The sequence below is a fragment of the Lissotriton vulgaris genome, chromosome 2_2, assembly GCF_964263255.1.
Source record: "Lissotriton vulgaris chromosome 2_2, aLisVul1.2, whole genome shotgun sequence".
Classification (NCBI taxonomy): domain Eukaryota; kingdom Metazoa; phylum Chordata; class Amphibia; order Caudata; family Salamandridae; genus Lissotriton; species Lissotriton vulgaris.
In genome coordinates, this window is record NC_141688.1 from 21575472 (window position 1) to 21594345 (window position 18874).

General features: G+C 45.2%; 1 protein-coding gene across 1 annotated transcript in view; it reads left to right on the forward strand.

Annotated features, from left to right (window-relative positions):
- Positions 1–6991, forward strand: part of LOC147728953 (uncharacterized) — a 291189-nt gene extending 284198 nt beyond the window's left edge. The window contains exon 27 of the mRNA XM_086959204.1: positions 1740–6991. The gene's annotated coding sequence lies outside the window, so the exon portion shown is untranslated. The remainder of the gene's footprint in view (positions 1–1739) is intronic.
- Positions 6992–18874: the final 11883 nt, after the last annotated feature.

An 18874-nucleotide genomic window follows, 5' to 3' on the forward strand; every position in this document is an offset into this window, starting at 1 on the left:
CCTGTGATGTTGTTATCCATGGAAGTATTCGGTGTAGGACCTCGGTAAAGCCCTTCCAGATGTTCTTTCCAAAACTCAATTTGGAATTTGATAGTCTCTCCCTGATCTGATAAACTTAGTTCCCAACCCGACGAGCTACCAAAACTTCTTTTAGTTATTTTGTGCGGCATGCGTTGTGCAGTTCAATCCACAGAGAATCCTGGTGTTTTCTCTTGTTATTATAGATGTCTTGCTTATTACATTGTTTACTTTTTTATAGCTTGGGGTTATCTGACGATGAACCTGTCTTTTATACGACTATTTGTTTTCTTGCCATTTTTTTTTACTTTACAAATTTTAATCCGGGATGGATTTAGCTGGTTCATTAAGGAGGAAGGGATGTGAGTTTTTGATTATGTGGGCACCCTAGTGCAATGCCTGATCACTCATAATAAGTGCAAAAGAGCATCTCATGCTTAACCACTGATAATGCAGGTATGTCATGCTTTATTACTGATAATGCGGACACATGATTTCAATGCTTGACCATTAATTATAAATGCAGAGGGATTATGGTTACTGAAGTCAGTGATGGAACGAAGTATTACCATAACATGTGATACTGGTTTAGGCCTGTTGTTGCCTTTAGTGTGAGTTTGACACCATGCATACCATGGATAGGGGAAACAAAACTTACAACGCAACTTTTACAACGCACTACCTTTACAACGAAACTTTTACACCGCAACATCCATTACAACGCATGCCATTACAACGCAACCATTACAACGCATGTTACTACAACGCATATCACTACAACGCATGTCATTACAACGCAGTTATTACAACACATACCATTACAACGCATACATACACTATCCAAAACTTACCCTACTGTTGCACCCCCTGGAGTTAGAATAGTAATTTTTACCCCTACACTATCCAATACTTACCCTACTGTTGCACCCCCTGGAGTTAGAATAGTAATTTTTACCCCTACACTATCCAACACTTACCCTACTGTTGCACCCCCTGTAGTTAGAATAGTAATTTTTACCCCTACACTATCCAATATTTACTATACATGCAATGTAATGGTATGCGTTGTAATGGTATGTGTTGTAAATGTAGTATGCGTTGTAGTGGAATGCGTTGTAAAGGTAGCTTTAAAGAATTAGTTGTAATGGCATGCATTGTAATGGAATACGTTTTAATGGATGTTGCGGTGTAAAAAATGCGTTGTAAAAGTATGCGTTGTAACGACATACATCCCATGGATAGTGACTAGTTCGGTGCTGGAAAAGGGCAAGCATGAAGGATGGGGACAGTGAAGGCTTTCTGGCAGGAGTGGCTCCCACCTTAGTTTGTTGGCAGATGAAAATAAATTACTTCGACATACTCACAGCTGTGATGCTGTGTAAAAATGATATTTTAATGACATATGTGAGAGGCTAAAAGTAGGCAATCATTTATTGTTCTTGGTGCTCAAACGTCTATAAGGACAGGTAGACATTAAGTATATTAGCCAATGAAGTCGAATGATTCAATCAATTCGGCTGTACTTATTTGTGCAAATCCAGAGCCCTATATAAGTAATTAACTTAATTTCTCAGTGAACTTTGGAACTGGAATCCCAATTACTTTCTCACATTCAAAAGAGCGCTGTGACAAGCCCATGGTTGATTTTAGGCAAAGTAGGCTGTGATGTGGAATTATAGCTCATTGCTTCTAAAGCTCACCAAATATGTTTTTTGACCTAGGTGTGGTGGACGTGGCAAAGAAAGAACTTGACAAGCAGCTGTCCATCGATCATCTGAATCTGGGCTTCTGGTGGGACCTTCCCTTACGAGTTGGAGCAGCACCCATTGAAAGCAGTGTTCTCATGAGTATTGTACCCAAATACGTTTTACTTATTTCTTTTGGTCCCAGATTTAATCTTCATTTCAGAACTCAAACTCACAAAGCAAGGGACTAAAACGAGAGGGATGTATAGGGCAAACAACAAACACTAGCTGCATCTCTTCCCTTTCCATTCCAAGTCTGCCTCCCATCACAGAAAGACAAAATCCAACATTCTCTTCCAGATCTGAAGCATTGCGTCTATTTGCATCCTACCTTACCTACCAGGTGAGAAAGGCTGCATTATTTGCATTCTTGTGCTTGTAATAGGTTTCCTTGTGTTGCACTTCACATGCCTGACTATCTAAATCATCCTTCTGCTTAACTCAGTGTGTCTTTGTAGATCAGCTTCCGAGCTGAAATGCTGCAAAACCTGCCATGCCAACTCCCCTTGTCAGGCTGAAAACAACTTGGTTCCTCAAGTTTAAACATTCTGTCATGAAGGAGACTCCTTCATACCCTGTACTATTACAATTTCTGTCACTATACAGGTGGCCACTGCTTCTTCCTCCTTTTCATCCTCCAGTCTATGTGTTATTGCCTTGAGTTGTGCCATCAGGGCAGCAGGGAGTGTGGTGTACCCTGGGAGGTGAAATGTACTATTCTAACTCCATTTGTACAATATTTTGGAATAGTGCAGCTTTACCAGGAAATTTGAGGACTGATGTGTCAACGCATGGGTAAAACCCTATTTTACACCAGGCCCTTTTTTAATATTGTAACTCCAATCCTGGAATATTTTGGGGAGAGATTAAAAAAATATATCCTCAAATGTATAAGAAAAGATTAAAAAGTGATAACTTTGTATTGTCCAATGTGCTTCCATGAGGGTGCGGCTCAAAGGTGTTGAGCTCAAATGTCCACGGACTCGATAATTCTCGCTTCGGTGCCTGACCTAATCATGGGTTCACACTCTGCAACTCTGGGCATTAAGCTTGCTTAATCTCCACAAGGGCCCCCCCGCGGCGGGATGCCTGGCTTTCACCTTGGGGATGCCCTGTAGGGGCTATCTCACAGGGAAAAGCCAGGATGGGTTCCCAAGGCAAGCACGGAGATACCCCTTCGGGGGTCGATTCTGGCGCTATATAAGAAATATAATAATAATAATAATAATGATAAGGAAAAAAAACCTCTGCCATCACCCTGTCTCTGATGGCCATGTTGGCCCCTTGCTAATACTTGCTCAATTGCTAAGCACTGCTGAGGATCACAATGCTATTATAGATTGTAAACCTGATTGTAGGCTTTGCAGAAATCTAGATAAAAGACTACTTCAGTCATGATCTCACCATCACTATTTTCTATGGTTTATCCATTAATCTTGGCAAGTAAGGTTGCGATATTCTTAGATGTCTTTAAGGTACGACCATTCGACTTACTGAAGCGGATTGTGCCAAGGGGTGGATTCACAGGAAGTAATTCCTGGAGATTAAAGGCCACAGCTGTATACCAACTAAGCTGTGATAACCCATATCAGTTAAAAATACAGTAAGTTTCTCACCGGCTCCAAACATTTGAACGGATGCTATCACGTAATCAAGTAGACTCTGTGGAAGTTGACTGAAGGGTATAGGAGGCAGTTTTACCCACTGGAGATCTTCCATTTAAGATGACCAAATCATGTTTTCCCAGAGTTTCAAGTAATTGAAAACCACACTTATTTCTTCTATTTTTTCTGGGAGCAAAATCTCAAGAATATACCATATTTCTTCTTTTTCAACATTAGCAACGGTCAAGGAGGCAGAATTGGACACCTTTGCATTTGGATAACCCATGATTATTACCAACGGGCAATCTTCTGTAATAGTAATGAACAAAAGCAAAGAATGAGCTCACAAGGTAGTTCAATGGTTTCCCTGGAGTGATATATGTTATATGCTGTTTTTTAACGCGCACAATTACTACCGGAGTATCATGGCGCGGTATACCGCTGGGGAACCCGTCCTGGCTTTCCCTGTGGGATGGTCCCTACTGGGAGTCCCCTAGGTGGAGCCAGGCATCCCCGGCGTTGATGGGGCCGTTGTGGAAATGAGGCAAGCTAATGCCCAGAGTTGCCGAGTGGGAACCCTGGTTCGAGTAGGCACCGAGGCGAGAATTATCAAGTCCGCTGACCCTGGTCCACGACCCTGCCGCGTCGGGAATTGAACCCTGGTCCCAGGGCGACTCCTGCTTCTAACCAGTGAGCCACACCACACCAGCATATTTGCTGGTAGGAAAACGGAAGAACAGCCTCTCGCATCTTGGAAAGCCAGTTTCAAGCGAAGACCTACATTTGAGGGATAAAGAAAAACGTCATGGTTCCAATTAATCGGGTTATTAAGTAAAATTACCTCCCTCCCCCAACCCCCACTGCCATGACCCCTTTTAGAATGCCTTGAATTACAAGAAAACACAAAGTAGCCCACAAATATAAACTCTGTACATGCCCAGGTTTCTTTTAAACATACAATTAGAGGATTGAAAGATTTAAAAATTTTTAGTTTAATCTCATCCTGTCCCTTTTGTTGTTCCAAAACAAAAATAGTCCCACCTCCCTCGAGCTACCTCAGAGGCTCATCATTCTTAAATATGGGGTGGGTGTAATGCAAAACACATACCACCTATCTTTAGGATTCCCCTGTAGGCAATCATTAACTCGGTTTATCCATCACATGTCAAGAATTTTCTTTTGCAATCCAGTGGAAGGGAGGAAATTGTGACTTGAGATTGATTTCAGTTGACTAAGCTTCACCTTGATAGGAATGATTATACTGAGGAGGTGAATGTGGCTATATCTCTAAACTGCCCTTTTGTAAGCATTGTGGTCTTGTACTCCCAGGTGCTGCCTATTCCTTTGATAAATCCGCCACCAGTATTCTCTTGGTGCAAGGTGCTTCGAAGACATTTGTCCTTTTAAAATTTCAACTTATGGGCACACTGCTCCACCAACCCAGAGGTACCTTTCACTCCCGTTTATGTGCTGTTTTTGGACTGGAGTAGCTAATTAGTGTACCTACTCATTCTGCAGGTTACTTGCTCGACCTGATTCTAGCAGTGTTTGTCTTAATTGCTGCTTCCATTCTTTTTCCAGACTCCTGGTCGAACCACTCCCTAGTCCCCTTTAAAATGATGTTCTCTGGCCCTATAGTGCAGCAGTTGTTTGGACTGCTCAATCCCCTTAGTTTTAAACCTCCCGTGTTGACAAGAGGCCTTTGTCCGTTGTTGGAGCAAAACTGTGGAATGCCCTGCTGGTTGGCTTTTGGTGAACTAAAAGCCATCTGTTCGCTAATAACAGCTTGAAACTTGGTTATTTACCACTTTTATTCAAGTTTCCAGTATGAAGTTCTTGTGAGTTAGCTTTAGCCTTCTCTCACACAAGGACACATGTTGAGTATTTCTGTGCTTTGTAAATGCATATTCATTCATTCAATCTTAAAATGCACTTCCCCAGATAGAAGATACAGCCTCACCTTATATTTTAAAGAACATTTACAAAGGAAAATATGACGTCTTATTCCATTTTACTAATATAGCTCCTATTCTAAATTTGCTTCTTGTGTGATGCTTTTTTCATCTACCATTCACTCCCAGCTTCTTATGTAGGATGTTGCATCACTTCCTATACATGCTCAGCTTTCTATGTGTGTGAGATGTTACATACCTCCCTGGTATAATTATGCCTTTTGTGTGAGACAATACATCACCTCAATTTCTAACCCAGCCTTCATTGTGAACTACATTATATTCGTTCCCATAATAACTTCAAAGTAAAATAAAAGGCAACCAAAATCTTTTTTGTTTCATTTTGATCCTTGTTTAAAAAATGGTACACTGGGGACAATTTATATTGGTGTTGTTGGCTGTAAACGTACGTTTAACACTGAAAATACTTCAATTTCCTCCTGACAGAAATTGGCAAAAGGATTCCTGATCGGAGTAAATAGTTTCCCTACTGTTTATTTCTCCACTTTAAGTGTGAAACAATCCAGAGAAATAAGCCCCACTTAAGAGGTGTGAGTGGACATAACAAGCAGTGGCTAACCTTGTAAGTTTGGGAACACCCAGAAACTCGTGCATTTGTAGGCATCCCCATTATCAAATGTTAATACTTTCCCACTATGAAAATGGTTGGAGAGTTACTTCAGCCATTTCCTTTTCTGAGATGGGAAGAGGATCTCATCACCCCCAAATTTGAGGTGGCTGTAGAGGAAGGGCAAATTTGGAGAAAATACATCTAGTTTGAGAACAAAAGAAATAAAAGTGTGAATTGGAGAGCAGGAAGCATTCCATCGTGGTGTTAATGTATGCTATGTAGCTTTATGCACAGTAAGAATAGGACACAGGGCAGATGTCACATGACATTTCTAGTAGTACCTCTGAAAACCTGAACAAAGGTAAAGCATTCTTGGCTTATTGCTGAGAATGCATGTGAATTGAAAAAAGTAGTAAACCTGGACCCAAATGCAGGTGTACTTTTATGGGTGCAAATGTACTACTTTCTTTGTGAAGTGTGCCCCCTCCCCCATGAGAGGAAAACGTTCTAATGTTTTCATTTTAAACATTTACAGAAAAAGATACATCTTCAGAAGGTGTGTGAAACCGATCTCATGTTTCTGCTGTCAAGATTCAGATGAATTTCTCTTTCTGCTCGAATGCTTGAGTATAGAAGAGGGTATGGGGTGTGCTGTTGAAATTAAACTTTTAATTCTACCTCACCTGACCACGTCGACACATAATAACATCAATTCCTTCACAATTCATAGTTTGTCTCCTGACTGGGACTTACTGATTAAATTCCTCTTCTAAATCTGAGACACCACATGACTAATTTCCTCTTCCAATTACCCTACTGACATTGAAGCACGAAATGAATGCTGATAAAAGTTTGTAAATACCGTTTGTAAATTGTAGCAAAATGCCATCAGTTCTTGATCTGATTGGATCTTACAATCCTATAGCTTCCAAATGGTCCACAATATTTTTTGTCACAAGTGAGATATTTACCTCTGACCCCTTTCACTGATGCTAGGAAATGTCAGTTATTGGCCAACGCCATTCGTTTGTGGCTGTGCAACATAATTAAACTATGTCCGAAAACATTTGTTTTTGTATGTTTTTATTAAGGTGTAAATAAAGAAAACAAAAAGGACCAAACATGTGTTTCCTGTTATTAATACATTATTGGATTTATGTGTTGGAGATTTGTGGAGGAAGTCCTCTTATAATTCAACAAGTCTTACATCCATACTATAAAATGCTCATGTAGCTTATTTATTATTTATTTATTTACAGTGTTTGTGTGGTGCGGGCCCAGCTGGAAAAGCAGATTCACAATGAGCAGCAATTCTAGATTCGTACACTTGGGAAATTTCCATTTCAGGTGCCTTGTCTAACAAAGCCAGTTAGTATAGAAGGCAGTCTGAAGTACTATACTTGCTGTGTCACATTTTAAGAAGATTTAGTTATTCTCTAGAGACGTCTTCAAGCAATAAGTCTGCTTGGAATTCCAATACCAAACAAGGCTAGGTATTTGACGGAGATCTAAGGCATGGAACAGCGAATTATGTACAATAATGTACAAAGAAAGTACATTTACATCACAGGTTCAATGGCGTCGTCTACATCAACATTTTATCGCACATATGTACATCTGCCAATGCTTTTTCACATTCATCAGATAGTATACTATATCCTAACATTTCTTACAGTAACTTGCTGTTTTTGTCCCAACCATGTAGCTGTGTCTTCTGAAACTCAATTTGTACTTTTGTTCTTTTCACATTGTGGGGCTGCAGCAAGCACTATTTTCCATCAGGAAAGAAAGTCCATAAAAAAACAACAACATATCAGTTACATATTTGTATGCAACTTCCTTTTCAAAAAGTACTTTAAAATTGATGACTGTTAAACAAATGCACAATGTTTAGGGTTCTTCTCAGTTGATGTTCCCTCTTGTATACACTGTAGTGTGAACATTGGTTACCTGTAACAGTGAAACAACACTTTTAAATGTTCAGTGTAAACATTATGTAGAAATTAAAAACCAATGGCATTTGATCACAAACTCGAGTAGGTACCCAGGTAAGACTGTATTTTGACTTAATGACATCGTTTTTAGGGCTCGGGCCTCCGCGTCACCAGGAAGTGGTGGGCGGAGTTTCCGAGCTCTTTCGTATTTAGAAAAAAAAAATGCAGAAAGGGCTCCGGCTGGCACATTCCTTATTTTTTTATGGCATCTGCCTAGTGATTCGTCTTCGCTGTGGTGTGTATTTAGTAGCGTTGACGTGATAGGCTGTAAGTAATTTACGCGTGCCCGATGTGGCATATTCTGTGCGCGAACGAGCACGGCAGAGTGATTAATCTTAATTAGGAGCTGTCAGAGTGCCCGTGTAATGCAATCCAGATGGTTAAGAGAGGTGTCCTGCTTGAACTTTTCACACATCACGAGCGCTGACTCCTTCTCAGTTCTTATCTCTCGCTGTGTGATTCACTGCCGTGTGAAGTGGAGGGGGCAGCCGGGCAGAGCGTGCGCCTAAGGCTCGGAGATTTCTGGACTCGATGTCTGGCGCGGGGATGCTTATCTATGCCCCTGCAGAATGTGCTCGAAGCAGGAAACAATCACCATCAACGCATCAGCCTCCCACCTCGATAACACACACAAAATATTCTAGAAATTGTATAGCCAGTAACTAACTTTTTAGGACTGCCATTACCCAAGACCTACTGATTTGAACAAACATTTTATGTTTAATACACTTACTAACAGGAGTTTTTAAAGAGCCCTCTTCATGCATTACCCCGTTATTATGTCATTCACGTTTCTTCCCGCCCACTACTTATGACTTTGCAGAAATTGACCCACTAAAGCCGATGATAATGCATATCTACAGGCTAGCGATGACAGCGCATATCTACAGGATAGCAATGACAGTGCATATCTACAGGCTAGTGAAGCCAATGCATATCTACAGGCTAGTGAAGCCATAGCAATGACAGTGCATATCTACAGGCTAGCGATGACGGTGCATATCTACAGGCTAGCGATGACGGTGCATATCGACAGGCTAGTGAAGCCAATGCATATCTACAGGCTAGTGAAGCCAATGCATATCTACAGGCTAGCGATGACAGTGCATATCTACAGGCTAGCGATGACAGTGCATATCTACAGGCTAGCGATGATAATGCATATCTACAGGCTAGCGACAACAGCGCTTATCTACAGGATAGCAATGACAGCGCATATCTACAGGCTAGCGATGACAGAGCATATCTACAGGCTAGCGATGACAGTGCATATCTACAGGCTAGTGAAGCCAATGCATATCTACAGGCTAGCGATGACAGTGCATATCTACAGGCTAGCGATGACAGTGCATATCTACAGGCTAGTGATGACAGAGCATATCTACAGGTTAGCGATGACAGTGCATATCTACAGGCTTGCGATGACAATGCATATCTACAGGCTAGCGATGACAGTGCATATCTACAGGCTAGTGAAGCCAATGCATATCTACAGGCTAGCGATGACAGTGCATATCTACAGGCTAGCGATGACAGAGCATATCTACAGGCTAGCGATGACAGTGCATATCTACAGGCTAGAGATGATAATGCATAGCTACAGGCTAGCGATGACAGCGCATATCTACAGGATAGCAATGACAGCGCATATCTACAGGCTAGCGATGACGGAGCATATCTACAGGCTAGCGATGACAGTGCATTTCTACAGGCTAGTGAAGCCAATGCATATCTACAGGCTAGCGATGACAGTGCATATCTACAGGCTAGCGATGACAGAGCATATCTACAGGCTAGCGATGACAGAGCATATCTACAGGCTAGCGGTGACAGTGCATATCTACAGGCTTGTGAAGCCAATGCATATCTACAGGCTAGCGATGACAGTGCATATCTACAGGCTAGTGAAGCCAATGCATATCTACAGGCTAGCGATGACAGTGCATATCTACAGGCTAGCAATGACAGTGCATATCTACAGGCTAGCGATGACAGTGCATATCTACAGGCTAGCGATGATAATGCATATCTACAGGCTAGCGATGACAGCGCATATCTACAGGATAGCAATGACAGCGCATATCTACAGGCTAGTGAAGCCAATGTATATCTACAGGCTAGCGATGACTGCATATCTACAGGCTAGCGATGACAGTGCATATCTACAGGCTAGCGATGATAATGCATATTTACAGGCTAGCGATGACAGCGCATATCTACAGGATAGCAATGACAGCGTATATCTACAGGCTAGCGATGACAGCGTATATCTACAGGCTAGCGATGACAGAGCATATCTACAGGCTAGCGATGACAGTGCATATCTACAGGCTAGTGAAGCCAATGCATATCTACAGGCTAGCGATGACAGTGCATATCTACAGGCTAGCGATGACAGTGCATATCTACAGGCTAGCGATGACAGAGCATATCTACAGGCTAGCGATGACAGTGCATATCTACAGGCTAGTGAAGCAAATGCATATCTACAGGCTAGCGATGACAGTGCATATCTACAGGCTAGCGATGACAGTGCATATCTACAGGCTAGCGATGACAGAGCATATCTACAGGCTAGCGATGACAGTGCATATCTACAGGCTAGCGATGACGGTGCATATCTACAGGCTAGTGAAGCCAATGCATATCTACAGGCTAGTGAAGCCAATGTATATCTACAGGCTAGCGATGACAGTGCATATCTACAGGCTAGCGATGACAGTGCATATCTACAGGCTAGCGATGATAATGCATATCTACAGGCTAGCGACGACAGCGCATATCTACAGGATAGCAATGACAGCGCATATCTACAGGCTAGCGATGACAGAGCATATCTACAGGCTAGCGATGACAGTGCATATCTACAGGCTAGTGAAGCCAATGCATATCTATAGGCTTGCGATGACAGTGCATATCTACAGGCTAGCGATGACAGTGCATATCTACAGGCTAGCGATGACAGAGCATATCTACAGGCTAGCGATGACAGTGCATATCTACAGGCTAGCAATGACTGCATATCTACAGGCTAGCGATGATAATGCATATCTACAGGCTAGCGACGACAGCGCATATCTACAGGATAGCAATGACAGCGCATATCTACAGGCTAGCGATGACAGAGCATATCTACAGGCTAGCGATGACAGTGCATATCTACAGGCTAGTGAAGCCAATGCATATCTACAGGCTAGCGATGACCGTGCATATCTACAGGCTAGTGAAGCCAATGCATATCTACAGGCTTGCGATGACAGTGCATATCTACAGGCTAGCGATGACAGAGCATATCTACAGGCTAGCGATGACAGTGCATATCTACAGGCTTGTGAAGCCAATGCATATCTACAGGCTAGCGATGACAGCGCATATCTACAGGCTAGCGATGACAGTGCATATCTACAGGCTAGCGATGACAGTGCATATCTACAGGCTAGCGATGATAATGCATATCTACAGGCTAGCGATGACAGCGCATATCTACAGGATAGCAATGACAGCGCATATCTACAGGCTAGTGAAGCCAATGCATATCTACAGGCTAGCGATGACAGTGCATATCTACAGGCTAGTGAAGCCAATGCATATCTACAGGCTTGCGATGACAGTGCATATCTACAGGCTAGCGATGACAGAGCATATCTACAGGCTAGCGATGACAGTGCATATCTACCGGCTAGCGATGACAGTGCATATCTACAGGCTAGCGATGATGATGCATATCTACAGGCTAGCGACGACAGCGCATATCTACAGGATAGCAATGACAGCGCATATCTACAGGCTAGCGATGACAGAGCATATCTACAGGCTAGCGATGACAGTGCATATCTACAGGCTAGTGAAGCCAATGCATATCTACAGGCTAGCAATGACAGTGCATATCTACAGGCTAGCGATGACAGAGCATATCTACAGGCTAGCGATGACAGTGCATATCTACAGGCTAGTGAAGCCAATGCATATCTACAGGCTAGTGAAGCCATAGCAATGACAGTGCATATCTACAGGCTAGCGATGACAGTGCATATCTACAGGCTAGCGATGACGGTGCACATCTACAGGCTAGCGAAGCCAATGCATATCTACAGGCTAGCGATGACAGTGCCTATCTACAGGCTAGCGATGACTGCATATCTACAGGCTAGCGATGATAATGCATATCTACAGGCTAGCGACGACAGCGCATATCTACAGGATAGCAATGACAGCGCATATCTACAGGCTAGGGATGACAGAGCATATCTACAGGCTAGCGATGACAGTGCATATCTACAGGCTAGTGAAGCCAATGCATATCTACAGGCTAGCGATGACAGTGCATATCTACAGGCTAGTGATGACAGAGCATATCTACAGGCTAGCGATGACAGTGCATATCTACAGGCTAGCGATGACAGTGCATATCTACAGGCTTGCGATGACAATGCATATCTACAGGCTAGCGATGACAGTGCATATCTACAGGCTAGTGAAACCAATGCATATCTACAGGCTAGCGATGACAGTGCATATCTACAGGCTTGCGATGACAGAGCATATCTACAGGCTAGCGATGACAGTGCATATCTACAGGCTAGCAATGACAGTGCATATCTACAGGCTAGCGATGATAATGCATATCTACAGGCTAGCAACGACCGCATATCTACAGGTTAGCAATGACAGCGCATATCTACAGGCTAGCGATGACAGAGCATATCTACAGGCTAGCGATGATAATGCATATCTACAGGCTAGCGATGACAGAGCATATCTACAGGCTAGCGATGACAGTGCATATCTACAGGCTAGCAATGACAGTGCATATCTACAGGCTAGCGATGATAATGCATATCTACAGGCTAGCAACGACCGCATATCTACAGGATAGCAATGACAGCGCATATCTACAGGCTAGCGATGATAATGTATATCTACAGGCTAGCGACGACAGCGCATATCTACAGGATAGCAATGACAGCGCATATCTACAGGCTAGCGATGACAGTGCATATCTACAGGCTAGCGATGACGGTGCATATCTACAGGCTAGTGAAGCCAATGCATATCTACAGGCTAGCGATGACAGTGCATATCTACAGGCTAGCGTTGACAGTGCATACACTCACAAGGAGACCACAGCCAGCTGAGGTGCAATCTTCTCCCACTCACAAGAACGACATCACAGGCAGCAGCAGTGCAAGCTTCTTACACTCACAAGGAGACCACAGGCAGCAGAGGTGCAAGCTTCTCACACTCACAAGAAGGACATCACAGGCAAGTGGTGCAATATTCGCACAGTCACAAGGAGATCACTGGCAGTACACACCACATGAACACACTTCATAACACATAGCAACAATACATTGGCATTTACAATGCCATTAGCTCAAACTCAAATAAATCCGAGCCCGATTGCATTTCTAATGCTTGTTTGTATCTGTTACTTAATAACCTAGTAATCTGTCTAGCTAAACACTTTCATACCCTCCACTATATAGTGTTTTTTGTTTCCTGCTGAAAACAGTACACTATACAATTTCCTTTAATCCATCAGTAGATACACAAGGAAGAGTACACCATCCAGTGACGTTGAGAAGAATAAAACAAGACAGGTGTAGAGACACAGAGGAACAGTAAGGTAAAACGGGGGAAGGGATACAGCAGGATAAGTAAAGAAGAAGAGAAGTAAAGAATAACGAGATAGAGAAAATATTTGGGACAGAAAAAGAATAAACAGAAACTCATTCTACACTGAAATAGAGCCAGAAAGAAACAAAATGAAAACAGCAGACGAAAATAAGAGAAAAGGATAGGAATAGAATAGAAAGTGAGACACCACGAAAGAAAAAAGAAATGAATAAAGAAAAACTGGTTTAAAGTCAAAGAGGGAAAAGTAATGAGACAGAGCTATAACTAGAGAGCATTGAATAGCTCGGGAGGTTATATTATGTTATGTTATGTTAAAATGTGTTTATATAGCGCTCGGCTACTCTAAAAGAGTGTCCCGGCGCTTTCCACATGAAGCTACAGTGTATAACAACATAACAAGAAAAACAAAAGCCCAGAAGGAAACAAAGAAGAAAATCCACCTAAACAGAAAGATTAAAAAGCCAAGTCTTCAAATTCCTTCTGAATTGAAGCAGATTGGGAGTGCTGCGAAGTTCCAGTGGAAGCGAGTTCCACAGCTGGGAGGCCTTGAGGCTGAAGGAGCGCCCCCCTATCCGGGCCTTCCTCACGCGTGGAACCACAGCCGTGAAAAGGGATTCCGAACGCAATGAGCGGGCAAGGCGATAGAAAGCCAATCTCTTCTGTAGATATCCTGCGCCTGAGCCAAACAGAGCTTTGTGCACCAGCGTCAAGGATTTGAACATAATCCGCTTACGGATCGGGAGCCAATGCAGCGTCCGCAGAAGACCAGATGCCCGTGCGCGTCTATGCAGAGAAAAGATTGCGCGCGCTGCCGAGGTCTGTGTCATCTGCAGACGCTGGACCAAGTACTCTGGAAGACCCAGGAAAAGAGCATTGGCATAGTCTAGCCTGGATCCGATAAGCGCCTGCACCGTAATCCGTCTATGCTCCGCAGAAAGAAGTGGAAGAAACTTGCGGAGCATTTTCAGAACGCCGAAACAGGTGCCAGCCAGGCCAAGAACATGTGATCTGAGAGAAAGCTTGTTGTCAAGCTTAACGCCAAGATTTTTGGCCACCAAGGAAGAATGTGCCGGAGGGCACATGGCGGCCGGCCACCACTGCCGCCACTCGGGATCGGTGACACAGCCGAAGAATAACACCTCCGACTTACTGGAGTTGGCCTTTAGACTGTTCCGCTGGAACCAGCCAAAGACCATATCCAGACAGTCCCGAATTCTCTCCCCATCAAATGGCTGGTCTTTAGCACATGTGAAAAGGAGTTGCGTGTCGTCGGCATAGGACACGATCTGGGCTCCGTAAGCCTCCACCGCTGCCGCCAAGGGGGACATAAAGATGTTGAACAATGTCGGGCTCAACACAGAACCCTGTGGAACCCCAACTCCCAATGGCGGCATCTCGGCGGAGCTCTGGGAAACCCAGACCGTCTGGCGGCGGCCCTCCAGAAAAGATGAAAACCATCTGAACACCGTCCCCCTTAGGCCGATGTCATGAAGCCTAGCGAGAAGCGCCTCATGAGGGACGGTGTCGAAGGCCGCCGACAGGTCCAACATGACAAGCATGGCCTTGCCACCCACATCCAAGGTCTCCCTGATAATCTCAGAGACCTCCACCAACGCCGTTTCCGTACTGAAATTCGGACAGAACCCGGATTGGGACGGATGGAGCAAGTTGTTAGATTCTAAAAAGCTCGACAAGACACCATGAACATGTTTCTCGGTGATCTTAGCCAGGGCCGGGAGCAGTGAAATTGGCCTATAATTGGCCAAGACCTCGGCATCAAGACCAGGCTTTTTCAGGAGGGGGATCACCATCGCCCTTTTCCAGGTGCGAGGGACACTCCCCTCTCTCAAGGAGGCATTGAGGATAGGGTTGACCAGAGGATTCACCACTGCCGCCATCCCGGCCAAACATTTGGCAGGGCAGGGGTCAAGCGGGGAACCAGATTTGAGACTGGCCAACAGGGCCCGGGACATATCACTGGAGACAGGTGGAAAGTCAGCCAGTACTGCCGTAGGCAGGGACGATGTTCCAAGTCCTGCCCCGGGGCCACAACAGCCCTCCACAACGCTCTCCGAGAAGGAGGCCTGAATAGCCTTAATCTTGTCGGTGAAAAAAGTGGCAAGATCACATGCCCACGCATCCGAAGAGACAGGCGGGGGGGAATAGGAGGAAGGGGCCGTGAACTCCTTCACAATCGTGAAGATCTCCTTACAGGAGTTCGCCGCCGTCTCAATCCTCCTGGCAAGATATTCCCGCTTGGCACCCAGAATGTCACGATGATAGGCCTTCACCGCCGATCTATAGGCGAGTTTGGCCTCCCCATCATATTGAAGGCGCCAGGCCCGCTCAGCAACCTTACATTGACTGCGAGCCAGACGCAGCGCCTCCGTAAACCAGGGAGCTGACTGCCGTATCACCGAAGACCGGGGGGTCACCCTTGGCGCAAGATCATCTAGCCTCTCAGTCAGCCATAACTGCAGGGCCTCAGTGTCTCTTTCCGGATCCCCCGAGAGGGGGCAGGGATGTTCCGTGAGCGCCTGCTCCAACATATCTGGCGTCACTCTATGCAGCGCTCTCGAAGCCGTTCTGGGCACCGCGGGGGCGCAGATGTCAGACAGCCCATTTTCCAACACGGAAAACCCAATCAGACTGTGATCCGACCAGAGCACCGGCCGTGTTTCGATGTCAACAATTGGGACAGACGAGAACACTTGATCTAGGGTATGCCCTCTCTCGTGTGTGGGCCCTGACACAAACGGTGTCAAGCCGAGCGGAGATGTAATATCAGGCAGTTTGGCCCCATTCGGATCGTCCGTGACATTGAGATGAAAGTTGAAATCGCCTGCCAGGAGGCAATGCTGTGCAGAAAGCGCCAGCTCCGAGATAGCTGTCTGTAGATCCTCCCAAAAGGAACCCACCGGGCCAGGGGGTCTGTAAACTAGCAGACCCTTAAGTGCTTGAACTGGAGACAGTCTGAGCGTAAAGCCCAAGGATTCAGAGCCCTCAATGGGGTTGACAGGAAGAACCGAGCAGGAAATGTTCTTCCTCACCACCACCGCAACTCCGCCCCCTCTGCCCTTCGCCCTGTCTTGGCGGAAGATATTATAGGATGGAGGGATCGCAGTAAAGACGTCCGGATTGGACGCCTCTCCCAACCAAGTTTCGGTCAGGAGCAGGCAAAGAGGATTATCCCTGACAAGAAGATCGTAGATGTGCTGAGCATGTCCTCCTACCGATCTAGTGTTCAACAGCAGACAAAGATGTTTCGCATGCACTTTGGATGTTCTGGGGGTGCAGCAGCGTGACCCGGTGGGCGACCAGCCACACGCCGGGCAACGACGTTTACCCTTGTGTCGGCTGGGGAACACAGAGCGACACAGGCAAGACGTAGTACGCAAGGACCGAAGCGTAGCAGAGGTATAATGTATCATCCTCCCAGCTCCTAGACAGAGTCCGCTGCCGCCTCGCCGCCTCCGAGACGCTGACGGGCGCAGACGGGCAGGACTCTGGCACGACTCAGGCTAAGCGAAGGCGTACTCCTGCGCGTTCCGCTGCGCGGAAGGGGGCGACTTTAAGTAGGCTCTCCCGTCACCCTGCGCGCGCGAGTCCGCTCAAAGATGGCGGCCGGCGCTGAGAGTAAAGCCCCAATCCAAAATGGCACCCAAAATCGATCCCCAGAACCCGGACCCACCAAAGTGGTGGTGCTTGGAGGCACAGAAAGTGCACTTTTTAAATGCAGAGAGGGGCCAGAGGGCGCGCGCTACAAGCAAGAGGCAGTGCAATTTAAAAGCAAGGTAAGCGCTAAGCAGATACAAACCCAGCTAAATGATAGGGAAAATTGTTAAAAACACAGCGCTAGTGCAGCGCGAGCTTAACGAGGTGGTAGGTGGTCAGGGACACCGCCACGTAAGGAGCCGCCTTAAGTAGGCTATCCCGTCACCCTGCGCGCGCGCGAATCCGCTCAAAGATGGCGGCCGGCGTTGAGAGTAAAGCCCCAATCCAAAATGGCACCCAAAATCGATCCCCAGAACCCGGACCCACCAAAGTGGTGGTGCTTGGAGGCACAGAAAGTGCACTTTTTAAAGGTTCGAAAGCAAGATTAAGCGAGGGAGAACAAAAACTGTAAGACATAAGAAAAAGAACAAACTAAATGCAAAAGGGGAAGGAAAAGAAAGACAAGCATTTGCAATGCAATAGGTCTCGCATTAGGAAAGTTTGAGCTATTGGTCTTGTAAATGACAATTTTTTTATGTATGTGTTGGTTTTGAAAATAGCTAAATTAATAGCGTTGTCATTTACAATGCCAATAGTTATAATTTTCGCAAATGTGACACCTATAGCATTTGTAATGCAACATGTTTTGTATTTACGTGACTTAGATGTATTGATATTACAAATAACATTGGCTTTTAATTTTTTTAAATAATTAATACTTAAATAAAAGTGATTGTAATTTATAATGGCAATAGCTTAAACTTTTGTAAATAACTTTTGTGAAGATTATGTTCAGTGTATTTTATTGTGATGAAAATCCAACAATCGAAGTGAAATATTAACATCTTTTTGTGACATTTGTAATAAAGCTTGAAACATTGAGAGAACATATTAGAACCAGTTGTTGTTGAATGGTTGCACAGATTGATGCTGTGATGGCCCTGAGTGATGCTGTGGTGGCGCATAATGATGCTGTGGTGGCGATGAGTGATGCTGTGGTGGCGATGAGTGATGCTGTGGTGGCGCTGAGTGATGCTGTGGTGGTGCTGAGTGCTGTTGTGGTAGTGCTGAGTGATGCTGTGGTGGTGCTGAGTGATGCTGTGGTGGTGCTGAGTGATGCTGGGGTAGCGCTGAGGGATGCTGGGGTGGCGCTGAGTGATGCTGTGGTGGTGCTGAGTAATGCTGTGGTGGTGCTGAGTGGTGCTGTGGTCTTGCTGAGTGGTGCTGTGGTGGTGCTGAGTGATGCTGTGGTGGTGCTGAGTGATGCTGTGGTGGTGCTGAGTGATGCTGTGGTGGTGCTGAGTGATGCTGGGGTGGTGCTGAGTGATGCTGTGGTGGTGCTGAGTGATGCTGTGGTGGTGCTGAGTGATGCTGTGGTGGTGCTGAGTGATGCTGTGGTGGTGCTGAGTGATGCTGTGGTGGTGCCGAGTGGTGCTGTGGTGGTGCTGGGTGATAATGTGGGGGTGCTGATTGGTGCTGTGTTGGTGCTGAGTGGTGCTGTGGTGGTGCTGAGTGGTAATGTGGTGGGGCTGAGTGATGCTGTGGTGGTGCTGAGTGATGCTGTGGTGGTGCTGAGTGGTGCTGTGGTGGTGCTGAGTGATAATGTGGTGGCGCTGAGTGATGCTCTGGTGGTGCTGGG